At 40.4% G+C, this 18,748-nt stretch overlaps 1 long non-coding RNA gene across 4 annotated transcripts in view; it reads left to right on the top strand.

Annotated features, from left to right (window-relative positions):
* LOC149126006 (uncharacterized) overlaps positions 1-18,748 on the top strand; it is a 453,707-nt gene that overhangs the window by 388,047 nt on the left and 46,912 nt on the right. The window contains exon 5 of one of the 4 annotated variants that reach the window (XR_016235145.1): positions 12,142-12,158. The exons of 2 other annotated variants lie outside the window; for them this stretch is intronic. This is a non-coding gene — a long non-coding RNA (uncharacterized LOC149126006). Of the gene's footprint in view, positions 1-12,141; positions 12,159-18,748 lie in introns of those variants that run through there. One more of the 4 variants, XR_016235154.1, reaches the window with a different exon arrangement.

The following is an 18,748-nucleotide window of genomic DNA, read 5'->3' as shown; positions in this document are numbered from 1 at the left end:
GCTGAAGGCTACCAAGTATTTTTCAGAAATTACATGATGTATGATTTTTTAAAATGTGCAAATAGAATTCTCCAAACTGTTGCAAACCTTTCTGAAAGTTTATATTAGTTGTAAGCATATATATCATCTAAAAGCTTAATCTCATAAATTTGGAGACACATCACTGCTTATGTATTACGCTGTGAATGTAGTTCATCCATTATTGTGAATCTTTTGGCCCCTGAGCTTGTCTTATGTCCTCCACAAGGCTTAGTGCTGAACACAGGTGCTCTGTGGGAAAAAAAATGCTGGGCACTATGAGGGACCCCAGTCCCTGTCCTCCTTGATAATGCTGCGGCGCCTCAGAACCACACCTGTGTCACTCAGATGTAAATGAGGAGATTAGCCACTGGAGCCATCCCCATGTTTTTGGTTTTTTTACAAAAACTTGTTTTCATGTCACTGCAGATTGCTACAAGCTACACCTAAGGCACTTAACTACAGCAGAGATAAATTTTGAATATTCATGAAACTTACTTTTTTAAATTTGTAACTTAAAGTTCAGTTTTAATTTTAATAAAAAGTTAAATAACAAAAAAGAAGTAATTTTTTTAAAATAATGGCTCATGCTCTAATATAAAAGGGGTCTTTACAGTGTTTGTGGAAAATGTACATTGTGTTTTATTATATTTTCCATGAACTTTTTGCAAGACACTTTGATGTATTTTCCTTAAAAATGGATATATTAGTTTCATTTGGATTCTTAAAATTACACAGCTTTGAGGATGGAAACATTGTGCTGTTCAACGTTTGATTGTGCTTACTGAATTTCAAGTATGAAAGATAGCGGAATTGTTAGCGTTTTACTTTTTCCAACCTTGTTGATCTTTACCTCATATGCTGAGAGTGTTACTTATGTAATTATTATTTTCACACGGTTAAGTTTTATAACAGTTAAATTGTGTATGCTTCAGGTAGGAAGCTCTTACAAACAAGAAGAGCAATCGTAATGGCCTCATCAGTAAGAGAATGTGTCCGCCCACAGTGGAGAGGGATGCAGAGCCGACAAAGCATCCCCTGGCTTCCTTCCCCACCCTCCGCTGGTTCATCCTCTCCTCTCCACTCTTGGTCCCAACATGGAGGCCGCGATTCCAGGTGGCACATTCAGGTGACAAGTGTGTCTGAGGAACTGCGGGCTGTTGGTTGTCTCTGGTCTCGGGTGGAGTTGTGGAGAGAACTGAGGCCAGCGTGGTTTGACCTGTTGCTTGCAGCTTCCTTCTTCGGCCAAGGTGCCGACGTGGTTTGTATTCCCCTTGCTGTTTCAGCCGTCTCCTCCTGAGCGCGTGTCTTCTTCTTCCATGTTGTATGTCATTTTTCCACGACTCAAGTCTTTTTGCTCAGTGTTCAGGGACAAGAAGAATGTATTATATTTTATTTCTATGCCCTGGCCCCTATCACTGCTTCTTGGTCTTTTTGTCTGTATTCTTTCTTCCCATTACTAATTTCCTCAACCTTATTCACAAGGTTCTTGTATTTCGCATACATGTATTCTGTTGTTGAATCCATATAGGACAAGAAACCCTTGTATAAGATTTTTGTTTTTCTATTCCGTTTCCTTCCTGAATTCTTCCAGCCAGTTTTAATTTAGTTGAACCCAAATCTCTTATTTTAACATTTATCTCATTCCTAGTTGTTAAAGAAATAAGGCGCCTCTAGTTTCCGGGAGTTTGTAGAAATGTTCTTGAGTTCATCCTTTGCTGTCTACTCCGTTTCCTGTGTAGTAGGTTGTTCACCCACTCTTCATGTATGCCCTTTTGTTTCCTTTGTGTAGCAGGATTGGTTTTGTGCCTTGTTGTGTTTGTGTATTTAGTTAGGGGCCTGGCATTTGTCATCTGTAACCTCTTGAAGGTCAATGTGTGTGGGAGTGGAGGAATGAATTGGAACACTGGGTAGCTTCCAGCCAGAGCATATGCACAGAATATTTTCTTACCGGTTCTGTTATTTCCTTTGACTTCTCATCTAAACTTTTTTTAATTTCTTACATTTTCTCTTGTACTGTCTGAGAATCTGAATGTATTGTACACAGGGCAAAAAACAGAATAATGTAGGTTCACTGCTCTTGTGAGAAGGCAAGTGATCCACAATACGATAAACTGTAGGAATCTTGTTTTATATCAGTTAAAAACATGGTGTGATAAATGCTTTAAGGTAATAATAAAAATCCATGCTAGCTCCAGTTTCATGAGTCCTCAATCTTAAACAAAGCAGAAAAACTCTAAGAAAATGAAATTTAAATAAAAATAGGAAGTCAGTTCTGAAAGTGGACATTTATTTACAATGAGAAAATAAACTTCAGCAGATTATGAAAGTGTAGGAGCTCATTTACCAGTAAATAACACAATGGTATAGTTCAGAAGATGACTGTTATATTTTGATTGAATAATTGTCTGTATGAGTGTACACTAGTTCTTCACACACTTTGCTTGTTGAGTCAGATGACGATGATTTAACAGTGTCCCATCATTTATAAAGATAATTCAGTCTCTTGATTAAGATTTCTTTTTGCATTATTAATAATCTAATTTTTTCTTCCAGCTTCACATCTATGGTAGTGTCAGAACTGTTGTAGATGTAATGTCAGCTAAATGTACTATTTTTTTTTTTGACAGGCAGAGTGGACAGTGAGAGAGAGAGAGACAGAGAGAAAGGTCTTCCTTTGCCGTTGGTTCACCCTCCAATGGCCGCCGCGGCCGGCACGCTGCGGCCGGCGCACCACGCTGATCCAATGGCAGGAGCCAGGTGCTTCTCCTGGTCTCCCATGGGGTGCAGGGCCCAAGTACTTGGGCCATCCTCCACTGCACTCCCTGGCCACAGCAGAGAGCTGGCCTGGAAGAGGGGCAACCGGGACAGAATCCGGCACCCTAACCGGGACTAGAACCTGGTTTGCCAGTGCCACAAGGCGGAGGATTAGCCTAGTGAGCCGCGGCGCCGGCTCTAAATGTACTATTACCATCAAATATGATTAAAAAATTTTTCAAAGATTTACTTTCATTTATTTGAAAGCTCAGAGAGAAACATACACAGAGAGATCTTCTATCCCCTGGTTTATTCCCCGAATGGCCACAGGCATCCAGGGCAGGGCAGGGCCAGCTGCCCAGAGCTTCCTCTGGGTCTCCTATGTGGGTGCAGGGGTCCAGCAATTGGGCCATCTTTAGTTGCCTTCCCCGGCTCACTAGCAGGGATCTGGATCAGAAGTAGAGCAAGTAGGACTTGAACCGACGCCTGTATGTAATGATGAAGCTGCAGACATTGCCACAGCGCCCTCCCCAAATAGGGGTAACACTTTTGTCGTAATGTTCTTTTATTTTTGAGGCAGAAGATTTGGAGGGGTGTTCCACAACCTAGCTTTGCATGCCTCCCATCTCAAACCTGTGTGTTTCTCCGCTACCCTCCTCCTTCCAACGCCAGCCTCAGTAGGACATGGTAATAGTTCCAGGAGAACTTGGCTCTGCATTTTTGTGTTTCAGCACCAAGGGGTTTAATACAAGGAACTGTGAGAGGAATCCTCAAAGCCACACCTACGTGGAGATGGCTACAAACTACTCAAAGATACATAGACACGTCTGTGACCAGTGTATCCATAGACATAGCTAAGTCAAAGTCGATTGCTCCCAGAGCTGCTCCTTCATTGCCACAACAAGTGAGATTCCGCACCAGCAGAAGCTGCTTTGGGTCAGTTGTAAGGGAAAGACACAGCAGTCTTATCTAATTATGATTCAAGTGTGCTACTTGTGCACATCCTACAGAGCCATGTACAGCAACTTGCTGGAAGAAGGAAGTCTCTGATGTTTAAGATTCTCTGGCTTGTGGGTCCACTCCTTTCTGCCTTAGAGGAAGACGGAACACAGAAGTGTGCTTCTCCGAGGTGATATTTGGAAACCGAGTGCAGCAGGTGGTAAATTGTACAGAGCAATGAAAGATCACATCAGCCCTGCTGTGAGGATAAGCAGATGTCCTGAGAAGCCAAAGACGACCCTTTAAGGGGGAATTCTGTCAGCATTGCGTTTTTCACATTGGGTAACATCCTTATGGAGTTTGCAATAGTCTTCATGATTAAAGACAGCTCTTTCTATCTGGGCAACTATTTTTGGTAGAGGGAGCAGGAGAAACAGAAGGAATTATTCATTCATTCTTATGAAATTTGAGTAATTCAACTGCTGAATTTCCTGTCAACTGAGATTTTTACTGTTTTTATACATCATTAAAATAAAACTGATCTTATTTCTCCCACTTATTTTATTCTCCCACTTATATTTAAGTACCTCAAAGAAATTGGCACTATCTTATTAATTTTTCTGCTTATTACCTGCAGTGCTAGCCTTATAAAGGTTACTGAATACACATCCTTTGCCTGGTTTTATGGTGATTCTGCACCTGCTGTATCTTACTTTGTTTTTCACGCCTGTGTTTCTCATGTGTCTGTTGACTTTACCCATTACTTGTTATGTGCATTTTACAGTTGGTCTGATGATATACAATTTAGATAGTTTGGAAGGAGTAAAAGTATAAAGAAACATTAAAACCATGTAGAATCATGCTACACAGAAGTAAATACACTTAATATTTTGGAGTATTCTGTTTCTTTTATGTTTCTGTATTGTGAAAACAATGGTACCTATACGAAGTGAGCTTGCTTCTATCGAATTCAAACGTGTATAATTCAAAAGTCAAATCTAAAACTTTTTAAATGAAAAACAACAATTTCTGTAGTTCAAACTTGTTTATTTCTGTGCTATTCCCCCAGAAACCTGTGCATCTTTTGCCAGATTTCTTACAGTCTTTGTGTTTGCTTCCATGTTACTTTTTTAAAGGGTTTATTTTATTTATTTGAAAGGCAAAGTCACAGATAGAGAGGGAGAGAGACAGAGAGATTGACCTTCTGTCTGCTGGTTCACTCCCCAAATGGCCACAAGGGCCTGGGGCTGGGCCACGCCCAAACTAGGAGACCCAAACTCCATCTGGGCCTGGCACTGAGTGAGAGGGGCCCAGGTACTTGGACCATCTGCTGCTTCTTCCCCAGGTGCGCTAGCAGGGAGCTAGGTCAGAAGTGGGGCAGCAGGAACTTGAACGCCCACTCTCATATGGGCATTCAGGCAGCAACTTCACCTGCTGCTGCACCACAGTGCCTACTTCTGGCCTTCATGTTTTCAAAGAAAACACTTAGGAAATTATTCATTTCTCTATTTGTGGCTTCATAGAATAATTTTCTAGTCTTGTAGGATCTCTCGCTTAAGACCCCTCTAACTTCCTCTTCCCCCAGTGATTTGATCGAACTGGAGCACAGTCTTTGTCTCCGTCAGTATTCACCGTGACGTGGCATCGTTCCCTGCTGAACCAGGACCAGAGGTTATTTTCCTTCTTATACAACTTTTATAAATACCTTCTTAATTTCTATTTGCTTGAGTTCTGAACTTCATTCAAATACTTAGTCATTATGCTATGGTGATTCTTTTATTTACTCAAAGGCTTTAGCACAAGTCATTTATAGTTCTAGTTTATTTATTTTTTATTTTGGAGCTTCCTGTTACAGTCTGAACTGTTTTACAGTAAGATTTTGCAATGATGTTAACATTTTGCTCTTTAAATGGTTTCTTTTACATCTAAGATTCAAGTTTTTTTTTTTTTTAAGTTTCATTTACATACTGATTTGAAAGGCAGATTTACACAGACAGAATGAGAGACAGAAAAAGATCTTCCCTCTGCTGGTTCACTCCCCACACAGCCACAACATCCAGGGCTGGGCCAGACCAAAGCCAGGAGCTTTTTCCAGGTCTCCTCCACATGGGTACAGGGGCCCAAGCACTTGGACCATCTTCTGCTTTCCTGGTCACGTTAGCAGGGAGCTGGATCAAAAGTGGAGCACCTGGGACTCGAACCAGTGCCCATACGGATGCCAGCGCTGCAATGATTTAACCTGCTGCATTGCAGCACGGGCCCCTCAGGTGCAAGTTTTCTGTTTTCATGCCTCTTCCTTTGCAATGGATTTTGGTGTGCTTTTTGTTTTGTTTTATTTTGTTTTGGCTCCACTGTTTATAAAACGTGGCAGAGCAGAGCTGCTCTGGTTGAGCTGAGGGCAGAGCATGGTCGGGAAGGCTTCTTGCCCCACTTTCGACTTCGTTTCTTTCCTCCAAGGCACCCTTTGGTCCCTGCTCTGCAGAGGTGAATGATCCCTTCCAGCTCTTCTCCTTTAGGGCAAGCACTGTCATGCTCTCTCGGCAGGGGTCATCCAAGGAGGCAAAGGCTGTTCTTGCTGGCTGTAGCAGCCGCACCAAGGCCCAGCAATGAGATGCCCACCCATCGGTGGCTTTCCGCTGTTCCAGAGTGTTCTCTCCCACTTGCTGAGAGTCTCTGGTCCAGATCCAGCCTGGCATCCCAGGGAAAAGGTTCCTCTGTCAGTGGGCTGCAACCATGCCTTCTGCAGTGGGGTCTCAACCCCGCACTTGGACACAGCGGCTCCTGTCGGTGTTCCTCCTCTCTCCAGTGCTGTCGCCGTCCAGTTTCGTGTAGAATTGTCCTTACAATGTGCAGTACTGTCTATCTTTGTCTTTTGCTATATTAACATTCTCCTCTTTAAATCACTGCACGGTTTCTCTCTCCAGCCTGGACCCAGACTGAACTCTATGAATACTAAAAAAATCCTCAGCACAGTTTGGAACAACAGTCTAAAAGCACACTAATTGGGTACTGGCGTTGTGGCATAGTGATGAAGTCACTGCCTGAGATACCAGCATCCCATATGGGTGCCGGTTCAAGTCCCGGCTGCTCCCCTCCCAATCCCACTCCCTGCTGATGCACCTGAGAAAAGCAGCAGAGGATGGCCCGAGTACTTGGGCCCCTGCACCCACGTGGAGACATGGAGAAAGCTCCTGGCTCCTGGTTTCGGCTTTGCCCAGACCTAGCCAAAGCAGACATCTGGGGGTTGAGCTAGGAACAGAGCATTTATCTCTGTAACTCTCCCTCTGTCTCTTTCCCTCTCCCTCTCTGCCACTCTGCCCTTCAAGTAAATAAATGAATCTTAAAGAAATAAAAACATACTAATGAATTTGAATGAGAGAACCTGGTTGCAGCACATTCATTCTGAATGGCCCACCCAACCTGCACTTGTTTTTCTCTATATCCATGTTGCTCCAAGCAGATTGGCATAATAGGATTTGAACTGCATTATTGAACTGGGTTTGATGGCCCCCAAATCCTGACACCCTCAACCAGGACTGAAGACCAAGCTCCTCATCCTCTCTGTACCACGGGAGGTTTTCACTGTCTGTGCAATGAAGAATTTGTACAGGGTTTTTACAACCCTGTGGAGTTCTTAACCTTTATCCTTGAAAGCATCTGTAATGGTTCCATTAGCAATCTAACTGCTCTGAAAGGTGGTTCGCTCTCATCATGGGGAGCTATTTTCGACTTTTTCCCAGGAAAGAGACCCAAGGCTAAGGCTGCTATCATCACGCAAGATGACTCAGTACAGCCCCAGGAAACATGTGGGATTATAATTATCAAAGAGTGAAGAGCCGAGACTGGCTTCCAATGCCAGAGAAAGGATGAGTGATTTTTTATTATTTTTCTTCTGAGATTTTAATCTTCCTCTGTGGCCTTCCCTCCGGGATTTCCCATGGATGGTGATTGAACTCAACGCAGTGCAATAGCTCACACTTTACTGAATCCTGTAGGCTTTCCCAGGGTCCCTATAATTATGCTTCAAAAACTCAGAGAGCTGGTTAATGACTTCTTTTTATCATAAAAGGAAGGAATTTAAAAAGCAAAAGGATGAAGTAACAATTACACACCACCCTCAATTCTACCAACCAGTGAGAGATGCTGTTAATACTTGGATATATGTTCTTTAATTCTTTTTGCATATAGATTTTCATATAGCATGTAAAACAGCATGTGCTGTTTTAATTGCTAAAAATACAAGTATGGGCAGCCAAAGCTGCTGCTGACAGGATGCTAGTATATTGTATAGACAATCTTGTTTCCTTTTTCCTAAATTTAATAATTTTTATAAGCAGTTTTCCATGCTATCAGATTTTTTTTGCGTGGTATCCATATATAATGATATTTTAACGTATTTGTACTTAATGCCAAAATACTGTTCTAAATGTATATTTTTATTTCAAATATTTAAAAGTAATTCTGTTTAATAATCATATACAGATTTTTGTGCACATATATGTATTTCTTTAGGCTATATTCCTAAAAATAGAAATATTAAGCCAAAGTGAATAATATTTTGAGGCTGCAATGTGCATTGTCAAACTGCCTTGTGAATGATTTTTGAAGTTTTTGTTGATTTATAATTAACGGGGATGGGGGTTCAGAGAACTCACATTTGTTGGTTCACTCCCCAGATTCCATCAGTGGCTGTGGCTGGGGCTGGGCGCAGGAACTCAGTCCAGGCCCATCCTTGAGGGTGACGGGAGCCTCATGGCTTGAGCCATCACAGCTGCTTCCCAAGAAGCTGGAGAAGCTGGAGTCAGGAGCCAAGGGCGGGACTGAACCCGGCTCTCCAGTGTGGGGTATGGGGACTTTAACCACCAGGCTTGGAAGCTGCGGAATAGAGAGCACAGCTGCCCAGCTGTGTTCCTCACACCCCTCCTGCTGTTCCCCTTCCCAAGGGCAGCTTCCCCTCCTCTGCTCCTACCAGCTGTGGTATGGCCGTGGTGTGACCCTGGCTCCTGCTGTTCCTGTGGCAAGGATGTGTTTCTTTGTTATTGTTCCCCACGTCTGGCCAGAGCTTTTATAAAAGTTCTATCCTGAATCTTCCTGCAGTTCCTGCTTCAGTGTGCTGTGTTTTCCCTTCTGGGACCCTGAAAAACATTTTTGAGCAAACACCTTGTGGATACTAATATGTCTAAGACCACTATCTCAGTGTCATGCCATTACACTTGGAAAACATTTTGATTATTCTTGAGATGAATGTATTTTCATTTATTTAGCAGGCTTTTTTTTTCCTTTTGGAGATTATTTGTGCCCCACCATCTTTAGCTATTATGGGACTGTTAACTTTTTTCTCTTTAAAGATTTTTCAGTTCTCCTACATATTAAGGACACTAATACCTTATCTGATATGTGTATTTCAAGTATGTTTTGCCAATTTGGCAGTTAGCTTCAACTGGTAAAATAGTCTATGGTATTTTTGTCAGGCCAAAGTTGTGTCTTATTTTTGAAGCCAAATCAATTATCTTTTCCAGTAATATTCTACAAATTAGCATATTCAATCATGGACGCTTTCTTAATACCACAAATGTTATACATAGTGATTATGTGTGTTGGTCCACTTTTGAAGTTTCTTCTTAAGCCAAAACCACACTGTTTTGTTTACTGTACTTTTACAGTACTCTGAAACCAATCATGTACCTTGTCCAACTTCTTTTCAAAGTGCTTTTAGCTATAGTGGACTGTGTGATTTTCCATGTGTACTTGAGAATCTTCTTTTCAATTTCTATAAAAAAATCCTGCTGGAATAATGATTAGCCATTATACCTGGGTTTAGTTTGCTTTTCTTTTTCTAAAATCTTAATTTGTTAGTATGTAATAATGACTTTAGTCTCTTTACATTGTAATTAGAAGAAATAGTTAAACTTTAATTTTTTAAAAATCTTTGAAGGTAATTTATGACTTCCTATCTGAGATGCACGCTATATGGGATTGTATTACTTTGTTTTCTATGTTTTAAGATTTCCTAGATTTCTTTCTGTTTTTGATTTCTAGTTTAATTCTTCTTTTTAGAAAGCTTTCATTTAATAAATGTAATGTGGTCAGGAAAATACATGATTTCAACTTCGAAAAAGTGAATTAAGACTTGTTTTATAGTCAAATGTGTAGTTCAGCTTCATAGTGCTATGCTTCTTTGCACTTGTGGGACCAGTGTTTAGTTTAGTGGTTGGAACACCAGCTAGAACAGCTGCATCTCACATCAGCATATCTGGGTTCAGGACCCGGCTCCAGCTCCTGACTCCAGTTTCCTGCTGGTTCAGGCCCTGGCAGGCAGCTGTGATGGCTCAAGCAGTTAGATTCCTGCCACCCACGCAGGATATCTCATTGAGAATCCAGCTCCCAGCTTTAGCCCTAGCCACTGCGGGCATTTGGGCGCGAACTGCTGAATGTGAACCCTCAGGTATGAACTAAGAAGAAATTTAAGGGAGGGAAATTTGGCCTAGCGATTTAAGACACCACTTGGGGTGCCCACATCCCATATCAGAATTGCTGGATCCAAGTTCTGCTCTGTTCCTGATTCCAGCTTCCTGCAAAGGTACACCCAGGGGGCAGCAAGTTCAAGTGTTTGGGTCCCTGCCAGCCACTCCAGAGACCTGGCTTGCATTCCTGGATCCTGGCTTTGACCTGTTGTGTTTAAGTGTCACTTACCTTACATTGCCTGATTTTCACATGTTAAAGCATTTACCTTTAACATGGTTTCTATGGTTGCTTACAGTAGAGGGCAAATCTAGTGCCAGTACCTCTTAAGAAGGAAGGATGTGGAAGTAGAATTGATCGTGTTTTCTGGGTAACTGTTTAAAGGGCATAGAACATCACTTTTATTTAGGGTGCTTGCAATGGTCTCATTATTTGAAAGATTATATTGTTATATATTTTACATGCTTCTCTCCGATTTGTGAAGTGCCCATCTTTCTAGGAAATAAAGATTTTCAGAACCCCTCAAAGCCTATGGGAAATTTATTAGTGACGATGACTGAAACAGAATTTATGTTTTACTACCACTAGCATCACAAAAAATATTACCATAAAAACACTTATTAAGAACCATATATGTTTTTGGCAAACTTTGAAAGTTATGGATACAAATATCTGGTGAAGTATGATTCTGCATCTAGTTCTTGCAGTCCACTGGGAGAGAGAAAAAAGTACACATTATAAGGTGAATGAAAACACTGTCAGCCAGTCTTAAAGATTGTATGGAGAATAGTGAAACAAATGTTTCACTATTGTGTGGATTTCAGTGGGAGAGATTAAATGGATAATGCTTTAAGATACTGAGCATAGGGAATAGGTAGTAACACAGAGTAAATCAAAAAGGTTCTAGGGCAAAACAAGTGAATGAGTGGGTTTCATGATACATAATAACTGATATTCACCTTATAATGGCAAGACAAGTTTCTGCTGTTTGTTGTCCTAAAACAATGAGTGCTCCCAAACAAGATTTTTAAAAAGTTGCAAAATCTATTGTTGTGTGTGTTTGCATACTTTCTAAATTTTTAAGTGTTGGCATCCAATCAGCTGTTGTGTCATGGAGGATATAGAAATTGTATCTAGAAATGAATTTGGTATACAAGATATCAATCTGTGGCCTCAGAGTTCACAGAATTTGAAAGCTAATTTCATTTAGTAAGGGGGGGGGACTTATTTGTGTACCAGAAATAATGACCTCATATAGTCAGCTTTGCTACTTCCTGTAGCATTTGATGATTGCTATTATAAATTAATAAGCATAAACTAAAGGAAATTCTTTCAATTATCCTTTAGAAAGAAGATGCATTTGAATTTTATTTTGGAATCCATGGCTAAAAGTTGTAAACAGATTCATTATTTTTATGTACTTAATGTTTGGATTCAGGGTTCTTTGAATTTATAAAATTAACATTTTTCAAGGGAGAAAAACGCTCCTTTGCAGCTACCCACTTGGTGTTGCACAACGGCTTGGAATGTCTCCATAGGGGTTGTGAGCTCATCAGTGTGCAGCATACCCAAACATTTTACCAATTTAAAATGCATATTATTTACCAACCAGATTGGAACATCCTTGGCAAGTCGTTAAGCCTATAGTCTCAATTATCTGTTCCAACATTTTAAAATGGTGCATTATCCTCAGTGACCCTAAGAGAGAATAAATTCTGTGACTGCAACAGTGCCCTAGAACACAGATGTTGAGTTTGAACTGCCTTATTGCTCAGTTTAGACCCAAATGAAAACCTTTTGGGGATTCAAATTCGCTTTTCTATACAAAGTATAATTTTCAGATTCAAGAAACAAAGATGTAGAGAACATTCTCTAATTCTTAGATATCTGGAAGAATATTTAGAATAGTATTTTCGTTAGTTAAGTGTCAATGAGTGGTAATCACCAGGAAATTGCTTCCTTCAGATAAATACAGAAATGGAGGAAGCACAGGACGACATGAAATGAAGAAAGAAAGTGCTTCTGCTGAATGTGAACTATCAGAATACCGGGGATGCTCTTTGTCTGAAAGTAAGTGCAGAGATGGTTCCTGCAGAGTCTTCTGGCGTGCGTGCGTATGTACGTCTGCGTGGGTGTGCCTATGTGTGTTTGTGTTCTTCTTCCATGCAGCAGTTTATCTGGTAAATGAGGCTACAGTGGTCTTGGTGACTGCATTGGCAATGTTCATGCTGTTTTTAGTATTTCTCTGGTGAGTTTGCAAACTGATAACATACAAAGACTCTAAGTTCACATGTGAGGAATTAGTGTGACTTTGACCTCCAATTCTCCTGGTAGGCTTTTGACTTCTAAGTTCTTTATTTAAAGATGTGTTATTTATTTGAAAGCAGAATTACAGAGAGGACTTTTAATCTACTCTTAATTATATCTTGCTTAATAAAAACCCAAAATGACTAATCATATTTTCTGTGTATTTGTTTTCAAACAAATCACCAAACCATCTGGTTGCAATTTATTTTTCCCACTTTTATCTCTTTTTCACTGCTATATTTAAAATTTTGGTGTTGGGGGGGCAATGAAGAAGTCATATTATGATCCCAATTAAATAGGGAAGTAATGAGTGGATTTCTCAGTTTGATATGAAGCTTCACTTGGTGGAAACAACATAAAACTTCTCCACGGCTCAACATAAATTAAAATATATTAGTTGTCTCGTTTTGAATGTGAAGTCTCATGCAGAGCTCATTTATTATGTCGTTAGTTTAATTTTTCAAAATCAAATGCCATTAGAGACAATCTATATAACCATGTTTTCTGTGGACAAATTTTTTAAAAAATATCTATATAACCAGCCTTGATTTCTCAGGAATTACTATGAAATGCTTCCCAACTGTGATCATAAACATATTTACTGAGACCAGAGATGATCGTGTTTTGTACTGTTCAGATTGTTTTTTGCTTCCTAAAATGTCCTTGGTTCCTCTCTTGTGGATGCTTTCTCTCATTGGAATGGTGTTAGATATATCACAGTTGTGACTTACAGAGGTGATGGATTCTAGTCCACCAACCATTCTCCGTCTTGAATAATCTTTGAGGTTTTCTTATTTGCTTTGCCTTTATTTTGCTGCTGAAATCCTTCCTCTTTTCCCTTTTTATGGGTATGTGTCTGTTCTCAGAACAAAATCATACTTGTGTCTTCTATCCCATCTGAGAGTCAGAGCCCTTATCCTGTGAGAGGATTTCCTGTGATCTGACTTTTCGGAAGGAGAAGGTACTGATTTGTGGCTATATATTTCTACATCCTGGGGAGTTTTCTAGTTTCAAACTGTCCAAGTATCTGGACATCCCTGTTAGGGTGATAAATATCGGTGTAAGTATAACCATTGAGTTCTACCTTGGTTGGAAGTTGTGTAAGAGTGATATCTTCCCTAGTGAATCATCATATGAGGCTGCATTAGACAACTCTGGGTATATAGATCTTTCCTGGTTAGTGATGATGGGCAGTGTGGTTTTCAATCATCTGTGGTGGGGGTAGAGTTTGTGTGGAAGGGTTTGGAGAGGAGTAAGAGGGAGAATTGGGCTGGGGCAGGGCTCCGCACAAGTACAGTTCATAAATAGACGTAATTTTTCTCATTATCTCAGAACTCTGTTCACTGGACTGATAGCCTTCCTTTTCCCTTTGATGTCACTTCTAGCTGATTTCATGAATTTTTAGCTGTCTTGTAGATAGCAACTGGGTCAGTCCTAACATCAAGTTTTTTAAATTTATTTTTAATGAATACAAATTTCATAAGTACAACTTTAGGAATATAGTGATTCTTCCCACCATACCTGCCCTCCCACCCACACTCCCACCCCTCCTCCTGCTCTCTCTCTCCTATTTCCATTCTCCATTAAGATCCATTTTTGATTAACTTTGTACACAAAAAACCAACTTTATTGTGGGGAGCAACTCGGACTAGACTAAATTACTCGAATTAAGACTTATTCTATGCATCTGCTCTCCCACATATGGCACTGGGAGAGGAGGAAACAGCTTCTACCCAGCTGCCTCTCACCAACTTGACAAGCTGCAGGAGCTGCTCCTGATTGGAGGAGAGCAGCGTACTCGGCGTGTGGGTAGCAGAGTTGGGATTGGTGGAAGAGGACTATAAAGGAGGAGAGAGACAACATGCACCAGGAACATCTAAGGGGAACACCTGAGGAACATCTGAGCAGCCCCTGAGAGAGCCGGCCGGCGGTGTGCCGCTCCCCTGCGGAAGTGGGGAAAGTGGCCAGGGGGAACCGCCCTTCCACGGAGGTGGAAGGGACGGTAGCCAACCCGGGAAGAACCAGCAGCAAACCCGGGAAGGGCTGAGCAGACGAAAGAACAACGCAGGGTCTAGTGTCGCTCCTCCACGAAGAGGGGGAGCGACACTTTATACGAAGTAAAGATTTTAATAATTTATAAACAACAAAAAAAAACCTGAGAACTAGTTTTACAGTTAACTCTCATAATATAACTCATTGAGTACAGAGGTCCTGCATGAGGAGTTAGTGCAGAGTGACTCCTGTTGTTAATTTAACAATTAACACTCCTATGTATGATGTCAGTGATCACCCAAGCTCTTGCCATGGGCTGCCTAGGCTATGGAAGCCTTCTGAATCCACGAACTCTGCTAGTATGTGGACAAGGCCATAAACAATGTGGAAGTTCTGTTCTCCTTTTAGAGAAAAGTACATCCTTCTTTGATGGCCACTGTGGGGAGCAACTGGGAGCAACTCGGACTAGACTAAGTTACTGGAATTAAGACTTATTCTATGCATCTGCTCTCCCACAATATGGCGCTGAGAAGGGAAACAGCTTCTACACAGCTGCCTCCAGTTCAACCAATAAACTGTAGGACCTGCTCCTGATTGGAGGAGAGCAGCGTACTCAGCTTGTGGATAGCAGAGTTGGGATTGGTGGAAGAGGACTATAAAGGAGGAGAGAGACAACATGCACCAGGAACATCTAAGGGGAACATCTATCTGAAGGAACACCTGTGCAGCCCCCGAGAGAGCCGGCCGGAGGTGTGCCGCTCCCCTGCGGAAGTGGGGAAAGTGGCCAGGGGGAACTGCCCTTCCACGGAGGTGGAAGGGACGGCAGCCAACCCGGGAAGAACCAGCAGCAAACCCGGGAAGGGCCGAGCAGATGAAAGAACAGCGCAGGGTCCTGTGTCGTTCCTCCACGAAGAAGGGGAGTGACAGGCCACTTCTTTCCACTGTGGTCTCACCCTCAGAGATCCTTCATGTAAAACAATTTTGCCACAGTGTCTTGGCTTTCCATGCCTGAATTGTTCTCACAGGCTTTTCAGCCAGACCTGGAAGACTTAGGGCTATTTCTGAGGTCAGAATGTTACTTAAAGTGATTGTTATTCTGAGTCTGCTGCGTGGACTGCTTCCCATGTTGGAACATTCACTCTTTTTTAATTCTATTATTTTATCAGACCCTTAATCCTATCCATATGATCATTTTAACACTTATTCCCATCTATATATTCACTTTAACACGTAATATGATCAGTTTAACAATTAAGGTGGCATTTTTATTACTAAGCTTAATGGGATTTGGAGTCCCATGACAAGTTTTTAAACTTTACCCTTAGAAATAAGTCTGTAGGAACTTATATAGCTATATACAGAACTATACAGCTTTATAGTTACAAACTTCTTCCTCCTTCTCTTATTCCTACTCTTATCTTCTACTGAGTCTATTTTCAGTTGACTTTATACACATATGATTAACTGTGTTAAGTAAAGGGTTCAACAAAGAGTATGAAGAAAAAATAATGAAACTGTTCCTTGACAGTCAAACAAGTCATCCCTTCTTGCAGTGTTAATTTCACTTCTACAGATTTGGTTTAAGGTACTATATTAGTTCTCGCAGATCAGGGAGAACATGAAGTATTTGTCCTTTGGGACTGGCTTGTTTCACTAAAAATTATCTTTTCCAGATTAATCCATTTTGTTGCAAATGACTGGAGTTTATTTTTTTTTACCACTGTGTACTATTCCATAGTGTACATATCCCATAATTTCTTTATCCAGTCTTTGGTTGATGGGCATTTAGGTTGATTCCATGTCCTAACTATTGTGAATTGAGCTACAATACACATGAAGGTGCAGATAGATAACTCTCTTGTTTACTGATTTCATTTCCCTTGGGTAAATTCCCAAGAGTGGGATGGCTGGGTCATATGATAGGTCTGTATGTAGATTTTTTGACCTATCTCCAAACTGTCGTCCATCGTGGCCTTACCAGTCAGTGTACATTCCCACCAATAGTGGATTAGGGTATCTTTTTCCCCACATATTTGCCATCATTATGTGTTTGTTGATTTCTATATGAAAGCCATTCTAGCCAGGGTGAGGTGAAACCTCATTGTGGTTTGATTTGTGTTTCCTGATGGCTAGTGATCTTGATCAATTTTCTTGTGTCTGTTAGCCATTTGGATTTCCTCTTTTGAAAAATGTCTGTTTAAGTCCTTTGCTGGGTTGTCTGTTTTGTTGTTGTGGAGTTTCTTGATCTTTTTGTGTATTTTGGTTATTAATCCTTTATCAGTTGTGTAGTTTGCAAATGATTCCTCCCATTCTGTTGGTTGCCTCTTCACTTTCCTGTTTCTTTTGCCACACAGAAACTTCTCAATTTGATGTAATCCCATTTGTTAATTATGGCTTTGCCTGTGCCTCTGGGGTCTTTTCCAATGACTCTTTGCATGTGCCAAAGTCTTGCAGGGTTTCCCCAATGTACTCTAATAATTTGATGGTGTTGAGTCACAAATTGAGGTCTTTAATCCATGTTGAGTAGATTTTTGTGTAAGGTATAAGGTAGGGGTCTTGTTTTATGCTTCTGCATGTGGAAACACACTTTTCCCAGCACCATTTGTTGAAGCGACTGCCCTTGCTCCAGGGATTGGTTTTATCTCCTTGGTCAAATATAAGTTGATTGTATAGGTTTAGATTGATTTCTGGTGTTTCTATTTGTTCCATTGGTCTATCTATACATCTGTTTTTGTACCAGTACCAGGATGTTTTGATTATAACTGCCTTGTAGTGTGTCTTGAAATCTGGTATTGTGATGCATTTTTCTGGCTTTGCTTTTGTTGTATAAGATTACTTTAGCTATTCAAGGTCTCCTGTGCCTCAATATGAATATCAGCATAATTTTTCTAGATCCAAGAAGAATGTCTTTGGTATTCTGATTGGTATCGCGTTGAAACTGTAAATTGCTTTTCAGAAGAATGGACATTTTGCTGATATTGATTCTTACAATCCATGAACATGGATGATTTTTTCATTTTTTGTATCTTCTATTTCTTCCTTTAATGTTTTGTAATATTCTTCATAGAGATCTTTGACATCCTTGGTTAAATCTATTCTGAGGTATTTGATTTTTTTGTAGGTATTGTGAATGGGATAGATTTAGAAGTTCAATCTCAGCTGTGGTATGGTCTGTGTATACAACGGCTGTTTGTTTTTGTGTATTGATTTTATATCCTGCTACTTTACCAAACTCTTCTATGAATGCCAATGCTCTTAGTGGAGTCTTTTGGATTCTTTATATATAGAATCATGTCATCTGCAAATAGGGATAGTTTCACTCCCTCCTTCTCAATTTGTATCCCTTTGATTTCCTTTTTCTTGCCTAATAGCTTTGGCTAAAACTTCCAGTACTATTTTGAATAGCAGTGGTGAGAGTGGGCATCCTTTCCTGGTACCAGATCTCAGTGGGACTGTTTGTAACTTTTCCCCATTTAGAATGGTGCTTTCCGTGGGTTTGTCATAAATTGCCTTGATTGTGTTGAAGAATCTTACTTCTATACCCAATTTGCTTAGAGTTTTCATCATGAAAGGGTGTTGTATTTTATCAAATGATTTCTCTGTATCATATGGTTTCTGTTCAGCAATTTATTAATGTGATATGTCACATTATTGATTTGTGAATGTTAAACCATCCCTGCATACCAGGGATAAGTCCAATTTAGTCTGGGTGGATGATTTTTCTGATGTATTGTTGAATTTGATTGACTAGAATTTTGTTGAGGATTTTTGCATCTATGTTCATCAAGGGAATTGGTCTGTCATTCTCTCTTTCTGTTGCATCATTTTCAGGTTTAGGAATTAAGATGACGCTGGTTACATAGAAAGAATTTGGGAGGATTCCCTCCCTTTCATTGTTTTGAATAAATTGAGAAGAATAGGTGTTAGTTCTTCTTTAAATGTCAAGTAGAAATTACCAGTGAGGCAATCCAGTCCTGGGCTTTTCTTTGTGGTGAGGGCTGTTATTACTGATCCAATTTTCCTCTTGGTTATGGATCTGTTTAGGTTTTCTGTGTCTCCATGGCTCAATTTAACTCTTCGTGGCTTTTAGGTTTCCCAGTTTGTTGGCATACAGCTCTTTGTAGTAATTTCTGATGATTCTTTTTCTTTCTGTATATCTGTTGCTACATTTCCTTTTTCACCTATAATCTATTGATTTGGGTCATCCCTCTACTTTTTTGGTTAGTTGGGGCAATGGTGTGTCAATTTTGGTTATTTTTTCAAAAACCCAGCT

This window comes from Oryctolagus cuniculus, chromosome 6 (genome assembly GCF_051225735.1).
Source record: "Oryctolagus cuniculus isolate XC-2025 breed Fujian yellow rabbit chromosome 6, ASM5122573v1, whole genome shotgun sequence".
Lineage (NCBI taxonomy): Eukaryota > Metazoa > Chordata > Mammalia > Lagomorpha > Leporidae > Oryctolagus > Oryctolagus cuniculus.
This window is presented reverse-complemented; position numbering and strand designations above follow the sequence as displayed.